Raw genomic sequence first — 14,146 nt, forward strand, 5'->3', positions numbered from 1 at the left:
GTCTTTTGTGATTGGCTTCTTTTACTGAGCATGGTGTTTTCAAGGTTCACACATATAGTAGCCTGTATTAGACCTTCATTCCATTTCATGAATGAATCATATTAGACTGTAGGAATTGAACATATTGAACATATTTTGTTTATTCCTTGATCTTTGGATGGATAGGTAAAATTATATGTCACGCTTTTTTTTTTTTTTTTTTTTTAGATGGAGTTTCACTGTCGCCCAGGCTGGAGTGCAGTGGTGCCATCTTGGCTCACTGCAACCTCCACCTCCCAGGCCCAAGCAATTCTCCTGCCTTAGCCTCCTGAGTAGCTGGGACTACAGGCACGTGCCACCACTTCCGGCTAATTTTTTGTATTTTTAGTAGAGACGGGGTTTCACCATGTTGGCCAGGCTGGTCTTAACTCACGACCTCAAGTGATCCCCCTGTCTCAGCCTCCCAAAGTGCTGGGGTTACAAGCATGAGCCACCATACCCAGCCTGTAATGTTTTTTAGTAAAGAACCAAATATGTTAGCATGCATTTTCGATCTAGTGAAATAGGCACAGAATCTGCACATCATGAAATGAGCACTGGTGAATATGACACGCAGAACCTCAGAAAGCCACTGTGAAACCACACTTCCCATGTGTCTCCAGGGGCGTTATAATAGAAACCTTATATAGACAATATTTGCACAGCAAGCACAGACTTCTTATTTACGAACTCTCAGCATACTCTATTTTTTTCTTAGTGGGTAAACTTATCTATCCATCCTCCATGTATCCATCTATATTTCTATCAATCTATAAATTGTCTTATATGTATCTATGTATCTGACCTCTATCAGTTGTCTAATTTATCACCTATTGATTGTTTCTCCTCTATCCCAGGGGTCCCCAACCCCAGGCCATGGACTGGTACCAGTCGGTGGCCTGTTAGGAACTGGCACACACAGCAGGAAGTGAGCAGCAGGTGAGAGAGTGAAGCTGCATCTGTATTGACAGTTGCTCCCCATCGCTTGCATTACTGCTTGAGCTCCACTTCCTGTCAGATTAGTGGCCACATTAGATTCTCACAGGAGCAAGAAGCCTATTGTGAACTGTGCATGTGAAGGATCTAGAGTTTGCCGCATGCTCTTTATGAGAATCTAATGCCTGATGATCTGTCACTGTCTCCCACCACCCCCAAATGGGACCATTTAGTTGCAGGAAAGCAAGCTCAGGGCTCCACTGATTCTACATGATGGTGAGTTGTAGAATTATTTCATTATATATTATAATGTAATCACAATACAAATAAAGTATACAATAAATGCAATGCCCTTGAATCATCCTAAAACCACCTCTCCATCAAGTCCATGGAAAAATTGTCTTCCCTGAAACTGGTTCCTCATGCCAAAAAGGTTGAGGACTGCTGGTCTATCCATCATCTGTCATCTCTATGGTCTGTCTTTCTATCTATTTTCTATCTATCTTTATATCCACCTACCCATACTTGAGATAAGTTTAAACATTCATTTTTTATTAATTTCATAAAAAATAGCCTTCTTCAAAGGTTAGCTAGAATCATGTGTGATCATTTTTTTCTTCAATAGAATAAAATGCAGTTGTAATAAAATACAGTCTAAATTCTTTAGAAAGTGACTTTATTGTAATATTTTCATTTATTTTTTTTCTCTTGGCAAATGTGTGAGATTTTCCTAAAACACTATATAAACTTTTTGCATATATGTATGTCTGGTTTTTGTTATTGTTGTTGTTGGTGCTACAGTGTGAGTAATCAAATAACAAAAATATTTGTTTTATTCTCATCATCTGGGCTTTATATAATTCTTGGGACTTAATTGATGAGTGACGTATTGGAGGTGTCTAAAAAAAGGGTGATTTCCAGTTCTTTCTTTTAGTCAATCCTTCAAAATCTGTACATCCTCTTGTTTCCTAAGGGGGCAGGGTGTTAAGAAAAATAAAAAACTTGACTTGAAAGTGCCTGTACAATTTAAATAATGTGTTTGTTTGGCAGAAATAGTGTTTTAACAAGAGCACCATTTGTTTCTCCCTCACTTACAAGAATTCTGGGGATGGAAAAACCCAAGGCTGGAGTTCTGGGATACCAGCACCTTCTTCCCTTAGCATGTGGACTCCCACGTTTAACAAAAGCTGCTGCCCAGGCATGGTGGCTCACGCCTGTCATCCCAGCACTTCAGGAGGCCAATGCAGGCAGATCATTTGAGGTCAGGAGTTCAAGACCAGCCTGGCCAACATGGCGAAATTCCATCTCTACTAAAAATACAAAAATTAACCAGGCATGGTGGCACACACCTGTAATCCCAGCTACTCAGGAGGCTGAGGCGGAAGAATTGCTTGAACCCAGGAGGCGGAGGTTGCAGTGAGCCTGGGTCGTGCCTCCAGCGTGGACAGAGCCAGACTCCATCTCAAAAAAAAAAAAAAAAGGCAAAAGCTGCTGACTCTTCAGCCACCCCATCTGTATCCCAGACATAAATCAGGAGAACAGGAGGAAGGAAGAAAAACAAAGAAAACAAGACCCCCTCCGGGAGCTCCCAGCACTACTGAACTTTCAAAGCGTCAGTTGGAAGAGTGTTTAGAAAAGAATAGATTTTTCTGTTGAGCACATTGCATAGTGTGTAGGTATGTGAGTGGTTTTCCCTATAGCTGCTGTAACCAATGGCCACGCATTTAGTGGATTAGAACAACACAAATGTATTATCTTATAGTTCTGGAGCTCAGAAGTCTAAAATTAAGGTGCTGGCAGGACTGTGTTCCTTCTGGAGGCTCCTGTGGGGAAATTCGTGGTCCCTTTCTGTATGTTCAAAGCCAGCTGCCTAGTATCTTCCAGTCTTTCTCTTTCTGACCCTCCTCGCTCCCTCTTCTACGGACCCTGTGATTACATCAGGGTGCACCTGGACAACCCAGGCTCCTCTCCCCATCTCAGGATGTTTCACTTAATTATAAGCTTGGGGGCCGGGCGCGGTGGCTCAAGCCTGTAATCCCAGCACTTTGGGAGGCCGAGACGGGCGGATCACGAGGTCAGGAGATCGAGACCATCCTGGCTAACACGGTGAAACCCCGTCTTTACTAAAAATACAAAAAAACTAGCTGGGCGAGGTGGCGGGCGCCTGTAGTCCCAGCTACTCCGGAGGCTGAGGCAGAAGAATGGCGTAAACCCGGGAGGCGGAGCTTGCAGTGAGCTTGCTGCCAAAGTAATTGCGGTTTTTGCCATTATCTTTGCACCAACCTAATACATCTGCAAAGTCGTTTTTGCCACACAAAGTAACATATTCATGGGTTCCAGGGATTAGGATGTAGACATCTTTGGGCGCCTGTATGCAGCATGGTACACTCAGTAAAGAAGTAAGGGAAAATGAGTATCACGTAGGTATCTGACTATCTCAACCACCGTGAAATGGGACAAGTTCCCCCACCTCCCTCACAGGGCGTGCAATGGGGGTGTGGCTCACTTCTTCAGTGGCCCGCTGCGCAAACCCCTTGGAGGTGCAGGCAGCTGGGGAGGTTGTGGGGCTCCTACCCTGGGCAGCATCTGTGGGTGAATGTTTATAGCTCCTGAAGCCCCAGTGGGCATGTGTTACAGGGTGCTCTTTTAGCTTAGCCATTCATAGGCAGCTTGTGTTACTCAGCTCAGTCAGACCCCCTGCCTTATCACAAGGACAGAGGGCTTTCTGTATCCCGGGTTCTTGTCTTTGTGTACCAGAAGAATCAGATCACATGTGGGCTTGGAGAATGAGTGCAAGGTTTTATTGAGCAGAGGTAGCTCTCAGCAGATGGGGCAGCCAGTAGGGAGATGGTTTTCGCCTGGAGTTGCCGGCCGCTCAGCAGTCCAGGCTTTCCTCTGACCTTCCCCGTGAAACTCCGTGTGGTTCTGCCGGTCAATGGCCTGCCAGCCTGCCGGCGCCTGCCGGTGCACTCTTCCGCTGGCGTGCTCCCCTCGAGGTCTGGCTGCTTGTGTCTTCTTCCGCTGGTGTGTTCCTCTCAACGTCCAGGCACTTGCGTGTCTGCCTGCTACGGTCTCGAGGTTTTTATAAGCACGGATTGGGAGTATAGCAGGCCAGAGTGCTCTTGGGAAATGCAACATTTGGGCACGAAAACCGGAGTTCCTGTCCTCACTTAGGTCCATGGGCACAGGCCCACAGGTGGAACCCTAGCCAGGGACCACACCCTCCTCTACGCAGCACTTCCCTGCCCCCCCTTCCATATGAACAGTGCTGTAAATGACAAAGCAGATGACTGATTTTTATGTAGATTCATGGAGCTACACGTACACTCAGCCTAGACCTATCTGTAACCTCTGTGTGCATACCAAATTTTCTGGTAGATCCTTAACATGTAAGCACTTTTTGTTGGTTTGGTTTTGAGATAGAGTCTTGCTCTGTTGCCCAGGCTGGAGTGCAGTGGCATGATGTCGGCTCACAGCAACCTCCGCCTCGCAGGTTCAAGTGGTTCTTCTGCCTCAGCCTCCCAAGTACCTGGGATTACAGGCGTGCACCACCACACCTGGCTATGGGGTTTTGCCATGTTGACCAGGCTGGTCTTGAACTCCTGACCTCAAGTGACCACCTGCCTCAGCCTCCCAAAGTGCTGGGATTACAGGTGTGAGCCACCCCGCCTGGCCTCATGTGAGCGTTTTAATTGCCACTAAAAGATACGATGGGGGAGAATGGCGTAAACCCGGGAGGCGGAGCTTGCAGTGAGCTGAGATCCGGCCACTGCACCCCAGCCTGGGTGACACAGCGAGACTCTGTCTCAAAAAAAAAAAAAAAAGAAAAGAAAAAAAATATGATGGGCTGTGATTTTGTTTCATGGTAAAGTGAGCCACACAGCAAAGTACATTCAAACACCCTTTGGCAAGACAGCTATTCACATACCTACACCAGTCAGAATGGCTATTACTAAAAAAAGAAAACAACAGATGTTGGTGAAGATGCAGAGAAAATGGAACACTTATACATTGTTCATGGGAATGTAGATTAGTACAATCTCTGTGAAAAAGGGTGTGGAGATTTCTCAAAGAACCAAAAATAGAACTATCATTCAATCCAGCAACCCACTACTGGAAATCTACCCAAAGGAAAAGAAAAAAAGAAATCATTATATCAAAAAGATACTTGCACTGGCTGGGCGTAGTGGCCCATGCCTGTAATCCCAGCACTTTGGGAGGCTGAGGTGGGTGGATCACTAGAGGGTGGATCAGGAGTTCGAGACCAGCCTGGTCAACGTGGTGAAACACTGTCTCTAATAAAAATACAAAAATTAGCCAGTTGTGATGGCACACGCCTGTATCCCCAGCTACTCGGGAGACTGAGGCAGGAGAATTGCTTGAACCCGGGAGGCAGAGGTTGCAGTGAGCCGAGATAGTGCCTCTGCACTGCAGCCTGGAAGACAGAGGGAGACTCCATCTCAAAATTAAAAGAAAAGATACCCGTACTGGAAGCCCTGTTTACAATAGCAAAGATATGGAATCAACCTAAGTGTCCATCAATGGATGATGGGATAAAGAAAATGTGGTATATGTACATAGTGGAACACTATTCAGCCACAAAAAGAAATGCACCCATGTCTTTTGCAGCAACATGAATGGAAGCGGTGGTCATTTTCTTAAGTAAAACAACTCAGAAACAAAAAGACAAATACTACGTGTTCTCACTAATAAGTGGGAGCTAAATAATGTTTCCAAATAGGCATAGAGTGTGGAACAACAGACATTGCTGACTGGGAAGGGTAGGAGGGGTCTGAGGGATAAGAAGTTACTTAATGGGCACAGTATTCATTATGCCAGTGATGGTTACAGAAGCCAAGACTTCACCACTGCACAATCTAGGTTACAAAATCACGCTTGTGCCCCATAAATTAATACAAATTTTTTAAAAAACCAATGACACTGCTTCTAAAAGTCATAATTTAAAAAGTCAAGCAATAAAAAAAATGCATTTGTTGATTTAATCGTTTGTCTAATTAATGAATCACACAATGTCGAGTGTATTGATGCAGATTGAACTCCACACAGGCCTAAACTGTGTTAATCCCACTTGCTGAATTCTTTACTCAGGCAGGGAGGTTAGAATGTGAACCCGTGGCTACGCTCCACATCTCAGCAGAGAGCAGCATGTGCTGTCTTGCCTGTCTGATCCTGCAGATCAGTAGCAACCTGTCTAAGTGCAAATAGAGAACCAGTCTGGGGATGTGTCTGGGCTGAGCAGAGAAAATCACTTCGAGAAATCACTGATGTCTGCCAAGGGTTGGGAGAAAGGAGGACACAGGAGCATTCAATAGCACACCTGCCCTCATCGGTCCAAATGCTACTTCAGTGCAAACTTTTATTTCATTGTGTCTTAGTCCGCTTCACGTTGCTGATAAGGACGTACCTGAGACTGGGAAGAAAAAAAGGTTTCATTGGACTTACAGTTCCACGTTGCTGGGGAGGCCTCAGAATTATGGCAGGAGGTGAAAGGCACTTCTTACATGGCGGCAGCAAGAGAAAATGAGGAAGATGCAAAAGCGGAAACCCCTCATAAAACCATCAGATCTCATGAGACCCACCCACTACCATGAGAACAGTATGGGGCAAACCACCCCCGTGATTCAAATTATCTCCCACTGGGTCCCTCCCACAACACATGGGAATACATTCAAGATGAGATTTGGGTGGGGATAAGCCGGACCATATCACATTGGTAACATACCTGCCTGTGTAGTTTTAGGAATGTGCTTCTCCAGCCTACTAAAACCTAATTTTAACACAGAATATCTTAATTCAACTTTTAAAGATTTATCTAACAGCTTTCTTGGGGAAAAAAAGATTTACATCAGTTTATTTACTGAAACAAAGATGGTAGATTTGTTTGTAAATATCTCCTAATTATGCAATATGGAAACTTTGAAGGAAAGTGAGAGTCTTTTTGTTGTTGTTGTTATTTTGTTTTGTTTTTGTTTTGTTTTTGAGACAGGGTCTCAATCTGTCACCCAGGCTGGAGTGCAGTGGTGAAGTTATGACTCACTGTAGCCTTGACCTCCTGGGCTAAGGTAATCTTCCTGCCTCAGCCTCCTGAGTAGCTGGGACTACAGGTGTGCACCACCATGCCCAGCTAACATTTATATTTTTTGTAGAGATAAGGTCTCATTATATAGCCCAAGCTGGTCTCAAACTCCTGGACTCAAGCGATTCCTCCTGCCTTGGCCTAATAAAGTGCTGGGATTACAGGCATGAGCCTTCATTTTTAACATGAAATGCCTAGCCTTCATTTTTAACATAACACCTATAAGAGATCACTTGATTTCCAGGCACATCGTGTTCTGTGATTGGTTTCTTCAAAATTTATTAGAACAACTTTACCTTGTGTATATTTGTTAATAATTGTATCACAAATGATTTAATGTAGTAATTATTATAATATTTATTGTTAATAATGCAGATAGTACATATTACATAATATGTGTCTTTAGGTATATTTTATAAGTTATATGGCTGTATAAGATATATTACAAAATTATATCACATTCATAAAATACACACTATATTATATTATATATAATATATTGCATATAAATTACACGTGGTGGCTCATGCCTGTAATCCCAGCACTTTGGGAGGCCAACGCAGGTGGATCATAAGGTCAGGAGATTGAAACCATCCTGGCCAACATGGCAAAACCCCATCTCTACTAAAAATACAAAAATTAGCCGGGGGTGGTGTGGCTACTCAGGAGCCTGAGGCAGGAGAATCGCTTGAACTCAGGAGGCGGAGGTTGCAGTGAGCTGAGATCTCGCCACTGCACTCCAGCCTGGGCCACACAGTGAGACTCCGTCTCAAAAAAAAAAAAATTACGTATGAATATATAACTTGCATCATAACATAAATATCTTTCTATAATATGTAATATATTTATGCTATTATGATATATTCATTCTATTATATAATATATTCATATATATTGTATTTATATATTTGTATATTATACATCATACATTCATTTAAAAAATCTAATGTTTACCTAATCAAGTTATCTAATTATCTAACTTATAACATCTAAATAAATTTATATTTATATAAATTATATATTTGTTTTATAGTATTATATCAATACATATAAATGTATCAACATCAATATATTGTGTATTATGAAATATTTATGTATTACAATACAATAAATTCACATTTTCTCAAACATGTATAAATTTAAGTTATGCACTTAAATATGTATGAATATCTTATGCAGATTTCAATATTAATTAGATAAGCATGCAAACATATTTTTCCTTTGCCTTTAGGGAATTCATTATTCTGTGTAAGTTGTCCTTCTTTTTCAACTGGAAAAAAACATAAATTAACTTGAGTTGAAATCTAAATGTTTGATCTGTTTATTCCAACATTTCTTACACTTAGTTTATCTGTCTATGGCTCATACGACTTACATGGATTGCTTGAAAGAGTTAATAGTAGGGTTACGGCAGGGTTATTGCGGTAGAGGTTTAAGCAGAATTAAATGTAGGAAACTGAGTTCCCCCTAGAAGCACAAGCAGAGACTAGGATTTGAGGGTAAGGTGTTTATGGGGAGGTGATACTAGGAAGGATCCATTGGAGAACCAGAAAATGAGACAGTCGAGGCCCCATTGCAGAAACCTTCATTGAGCTAATCTGAGTGTTTGACCTGGGACTGCGCATTTTTGGTGAACACCCAAGTTGTTTCTGAAGCAAGTAGAATGTGGATCGTGCATCTCCTGGAGGATACTCTGGTTCAAAGGAATCTCCTGTTTACACCGGCTCATTGGCTTTTTGAATGATAACCCTCACTGGGCCCATGACAGGTCAATTTCACCTTGAGAAAGAGTAGTTCAGGGACACTGGCTCTTATGTTAACCTTCCTAGTTACTCACAAGGGTGCCCAATGGCTCACAGGTGAGAAGACCAAGGTACAGTATGGGGGATCGGCAGTCAATTCCCACCACTAGAAATGACTCACATTGTGGCCCAATAATTCCTGATGTACAGTGCATTATTACTGGGTAAATGGCTGCCTCCTGGGAAGATACAGAATTTACAGGCCCTCACCCATTCGCCAACTTATTAATTTTCTATGGCTGTTGTCACGAATTGCTATAAACTTAGTTGCTTAAATGATGCAAATTTATTTTCTTACACTTCTACAGTTCAGTAATTCTGGAAGTGAGAAGTTCAACAAGAGCCTCATTGAGCTAAAATCAAGATGTCGGTAGGCTCAGCATCATGCAATGTAACAACATCATACACCTACACATGTAGTTCTTAATCACAAGTACAAGTTGATGTTATTTTAAAAAATAAAATAAGAATGAAAAATTCTTATTTTTCTTTCACCAAGAATGAAAAATCCTTGTGAACTTCCTTCTGGAATCTCTTTTGAAAAGATATATGGTGTATTCATTTCTTAAACCTGATCTTTGATCTGATACGAATGTTGATTTTTTTCCTAATTTTTACATTAAATCATTCATTAAAGTGGTTATAATTCTAAAAGTGAAAAAATAACAAAAAGGTGTCAGTAGGGCTGCATTCTATTAGAGAAGATGTTGGGCAGAATTCATTTCCTTGCTTTTCAGGGATGGTGGCAGAATTGTTCCTTGTGGTTGCAGAATTGAGGTCTCCCTTTCTGGCTGGCTATAAAATGAACATCATTTCCAGCTTCCAGAGACCACCATCTCTGAGTCTCTGAGTCTTCTGCTGTTTTTTGTTTGTTTGTTTTGTTTTGTTTTGTTCTGTTTTGTTTTTGAGACAGGGTCTTGCTCTGTTCCTCAGGCTGGAGTGCAGTGGTGTCCTTACAGCTTACTGCAGCCTCGACCTCCTGGGATCAAGCAATCCTCCTGCCTCAGCGTCCCAAAGTGCCGGGATTACAGACATGAGCCACTGCACCCAGTCTTTTAATTTTTTTGAGATAAGGTCTCGCTCTATCACCCAGGCTGGAATGCAGTGCCACGGTCATAGCTCACTACAGCCTCCAACTCCTAAGATCAAACATTTCTTTCTCCTCAGCCTCCAGAATAGATCAGATTACAGGTGCGTGCCTCCATATCTGGCTTTTTTTTTTTTTTTTTTTTTTTTTTTTAGTGGAGACAATGTCTTGCTATGATGCCCAGGCGGGCCTTGAATTTTGTCTACTTTTAAGGACTCTAAGGACAGTTTAAACCACTACAGGTGTACTTAGTTTCCTCTGGAGGCTCTAGGGGAGGATTCTTCCTGCCTCTCCCAGCTCCTGGGGGCTCCAGGCATCCCTGGGCTTGTGGCCACATCACTCCAGTCTCTGCCTCTGTCTCCACATGGCCTTCTCCTCTGTGTCTGTGTCTCCTCTTCTGTCTCTTACAAGGACACCTGTCATTGCATTTAGGGTCCTGAATCCAGCGTGACTTCTTGCAATTAGATTGAATAATCAAAAACAATCTCCCAGTTTTAAGGCCGAGTGAGTTAGCCACCTTAATTCCATCTGCAACCTTTATTCCCTTTCTCCATTGCAGGGTACCATATTCACAGGAGATTGGGATGTGGCCCTCTTTCGGGGGCCATTATCTTGCCTCCTATGCCTTTCTCTTTCCAACTCTGGCTCATATCTGCCATGGAATCTTGTCTCCACCTGATAGCCCAGAACTGCCCCAAATGCTGACCAATTTTGACACACAGAGTTCTCAATAGGCTCAGCTCCTCAGTTGATAGGCACTGAATCCAAGCACATCTGACAGCCAAACCAACGCTGGTGCTCCAAAGGAGAGTTCAAAGCTCCTTCAGTGTACACCACAACACTCTCCACTTGGTGTCTGAGCATGGCTCTTGGGCCTGGGGCCTGTGTTGACCCACAGTCTTGGTCAGTGTGCTAACCTACCTGACATTTCTCATTGATTTTGGTGTTGTCTCTAACCTGAATGGTATTAGTTTGGTACAGTTGCTATAAAAAATTACCTCCTCTTGCTCTATCACCTGCCTCAGCTGCCTGGGGTCCTAGTGGTTCACTGCACCGTGAAGACAGATTCCAGAAGCAGAGAACTCGCACCTCCAATCCCAGACGCTATGTCCAGCAACGGCTCCATGGTTCTGGCCCACATTGGTGCCCTGGACACCTCCTGTATCCTCGTATGGCTGAAGGAACAAGGCCATGACGTCATTGCCTACCTGGCCAACATCAGCCAGAAGGAAGACATCGAGGAAGACAGGAAGAAGGCATGGAAGCTTGGGGCCAAAAAGATGTTCATTAATGATGTCAGCAGGGAGTTTGTGGAGGAGTTTATGTGGCCGGCCATCCAGTCCAGCACCCTGTATGAGGACCACTACCTCCTGCACACCTCTCTGGCTAGGCCCTGCATCACCCACAAACAAGCGGAAATCACCCAGCAGGAGGGGGCCAAGTATGTATCCTACGGCATCATGGGAAACGGGAATGATCAGGTCCAGTTTGAGCTCACCTGCTCACTGGCCCCCAGATTAAGGTCATTTCTCCCCAGAGGATGCCCGAGTTCTCCAATTGGTTCAAGGTCCTCAACGAGCTGATGGAATATGCAAAGCAACATCAGATTCCCATCCCGGTCACTCCCAAGAACCCGTGGAGCATGGATGAGAACCTCATGCATATGAGCTATGAGGCTGGAATTCTGGAGAAACCCAGCTCATAAGCCCTGACCTGACCAAAGCCCCCAACACCTCTGATATTCTCGAGATTGAGTTCAAAAAAGGGGTCCCCGTGAAGGTGACCAACGTCGAGGATGGCACCACCCACCAGACCTCCTAGGAGCTCTTCGTGTAACTGGATGAAGCCAGAGGCAAGCACGGCCTGGGCCGTATTGACATCGTGGAGAATCATTTCATTGCAATGAAGTCCTGAGGCATCTATGAGACCCCAGCAAGCACCATCCTTTACCATGCTCATTTACACGTCGAGGACTTCACCATGGATCGGGAAGTGCGCAAAATCAAACAAGGCCTGGGCTTGAAATTTACTGAGCTGGTGTATACTGGCTTCTGGCACAGCCCTGAGTGTGAATTTGCCCGCCACTGCATCACCAAGTCCCAGGAGCGAGTGGAAGGGAAAGTGCAGGTGTCCGTCTTCGAGGGCCGGGTGTACATCCTCAGCCGGGAGTTCCCACTGTCTCTCTACAACAAGGAGTTGGTGAGCATGAGTGTGCAGGGCGATTAGGAGCCAGTTGATGCCACCGGGTTCATCACCATCAGTTCCCTCAGGCTGAAGGAATATGATCATCTCCAGAGCAAGGTCATTGCCAAATGGACCCCTACACAAGGGGAGCTGGGGCCTCCTCACTTTGCAGATCCCCCAAGTATAGGCACTAATTCTTGTGATAATTTGTAATTGTGACTTGTTTTCCCCAGCTGGCAGCGTAGTGGGGCTGCCAGGCCCCAGCTTTGTTCCCTGGTCCACCTGAAGCCTGCAAAAGTGGTCATTGAAGGGAAGGGTGGGGGGCAGTTGCAGTGGGGAGCTATAAAATGACTTTTTTTTTTTGAGACAGGTTCTGACTCTGTCACCCAGGCTGGAGCGCAGTGGCTCGATCTAAGCTCACTGCAACCGCCACCTCCTGGGTTCAGGTGATTCTCATCCTTCAGCCTTCATTCTCATTCTCATCCTCAGTAGCTGGGATTACACGCGTGCACCACCGTGCCTGGCTAATTTTTGTATTTTCAGTAGAGGCAAGGTTTCACCATGTTGGCCAGGCAGGTCACGAACTCCTGACCTCAGGTAATCTGCCCACCTCGGCCTTCCAGAGTGCTGGCCTTACAGGCATGAGTCACCATGCCTGGCCAAAAATGACAATTAAAAGAAGATTAAAAAAAAAATAATGACCTCCTACTGGGTGGCTGAAAGCAACATAAATGTATTATCTCCCAGTTCTGATTTTTTCCAAATTTGTTAATTTTTGTGGGTACATAAGAGGTGTATATATTTATGGGATATCTGCAATGTTTTGATACAGGCATGCAATGCATAATAATCACATCACAGAGAATGGGGTGTCCAACCCCTCAAGCATTTACCCTTTGTGTTACCAATCATCCAATTATACTCTTTTAGTTATTTTTAAATGTAAAAGTAAGTCATTTTTGGTCTCCTAGTTCTCTTGTTGGCCTCTCCCTAGCTTCCAGTAGCCACCGGCAATCCTTGGCATTCCTGGACCTGTGGCTACATCGCTACAGTCCCTGCCTCCATCTCCACTTGGCCTTCTCCTCTGTGTCTGTGTATCCTCTTCCGTCTCTTAGAAGGACACCTGCCATTGCACTTAGGGCCCAGCCTAATCCAGGATGGTCTCATCTTGAGATCCTTGACTTAGGTATATCTGCAAAGCCCCTATTTGCAAATGAGGTCCCATTCACAGGATCTGGCCATTAGGACATAGATATATCTTTCCAAGACCACAGTTTAAGCCACTACAGGTGTACTTAGTTCCCTCAGGAGGCTCTAGGGGAGGGTCCTTCCTGCCTCTCCCAGCTCCTGGGGGCTCCAGGCATCCCTGGGCTTGTGGCTGCGTCACTCCAGTCTCTGCCTCTGTCTCCACGTGGCCTTCTCCTCTGTATCTGTATCTCCTCTTCTGTCTCTTACGAGTACACCTGTCATTGCATTTAGGGTCCTGAATCCAACAGGACTTCATCTTGACATCCTGTACTAATTACAGTTACAAAGACTCAATTTCCAAATAAAGTCCTATTCCAAAGTTTTGAGTGGACATGGAATTTTTTTAGTGGGAAAGGTGGGGAGAAGACACAGAATATCTGTTGTGTTTCCCACATCCTCTGGCTCCTGCTGCTTTCTCCTAGCCAGTGGGATCCTGGTCTCTCACATCTAGCCATTAGCTGGAATCTTGCCTGCAGGGAGCTACCCCAACCCCCTGCCCTGACTGGCTCCTATTGGGTTATGTATTCCCCGTCTAATTTTATCACCACAGCTATCACAATGTATATCTCATGATCATCGTCCCCAGTCTAGGGACTTTACCTTCAGCCATCCTTTCATTAAAATGGCTTATTAAGGTGCTTACTGCAAGTTGGACTATGTAACTGGATTTAGTTTTTAAATACCTGAATTGAACAACATAATTTGACCTCCTACTCTCTGCTTGTCCTAGAAAAAAGCAGTAGTTACACAAGAATTAGAGTCTTAAGATATGAG

General features: G+C 44.2%; 1 pseudogene; it reads left to right on the plus strand.

Moving 5' to 3' along the window:
- The first annotated feature begins 11,046 nt into the window (after window positions 1-11,046).
- LOC105526301 lies at window positions 11,047-12,337 on the plus strand (annotated as a pseudogene).
- Window positions 12,338-14,146: the final 1,809 nt, after the last annotated feature.

This window comes from Colobus angolensis, unplaced genomic scaffold (genome assembly GCF_000951035.1).
Source record: "Colobus angolensis palliatus isolate OR3802 unplaced genomic scaffold, Cang.pa_1.0 Scaffold587, whole genome shotgun sequence".
Taxonomy (NCBI): domain Eukaryota; kingdom Metazoa; phylum Chordata; class Mammalia; order Primates; family Cercopithecidae; genus Colobus; species Colobus angolensis.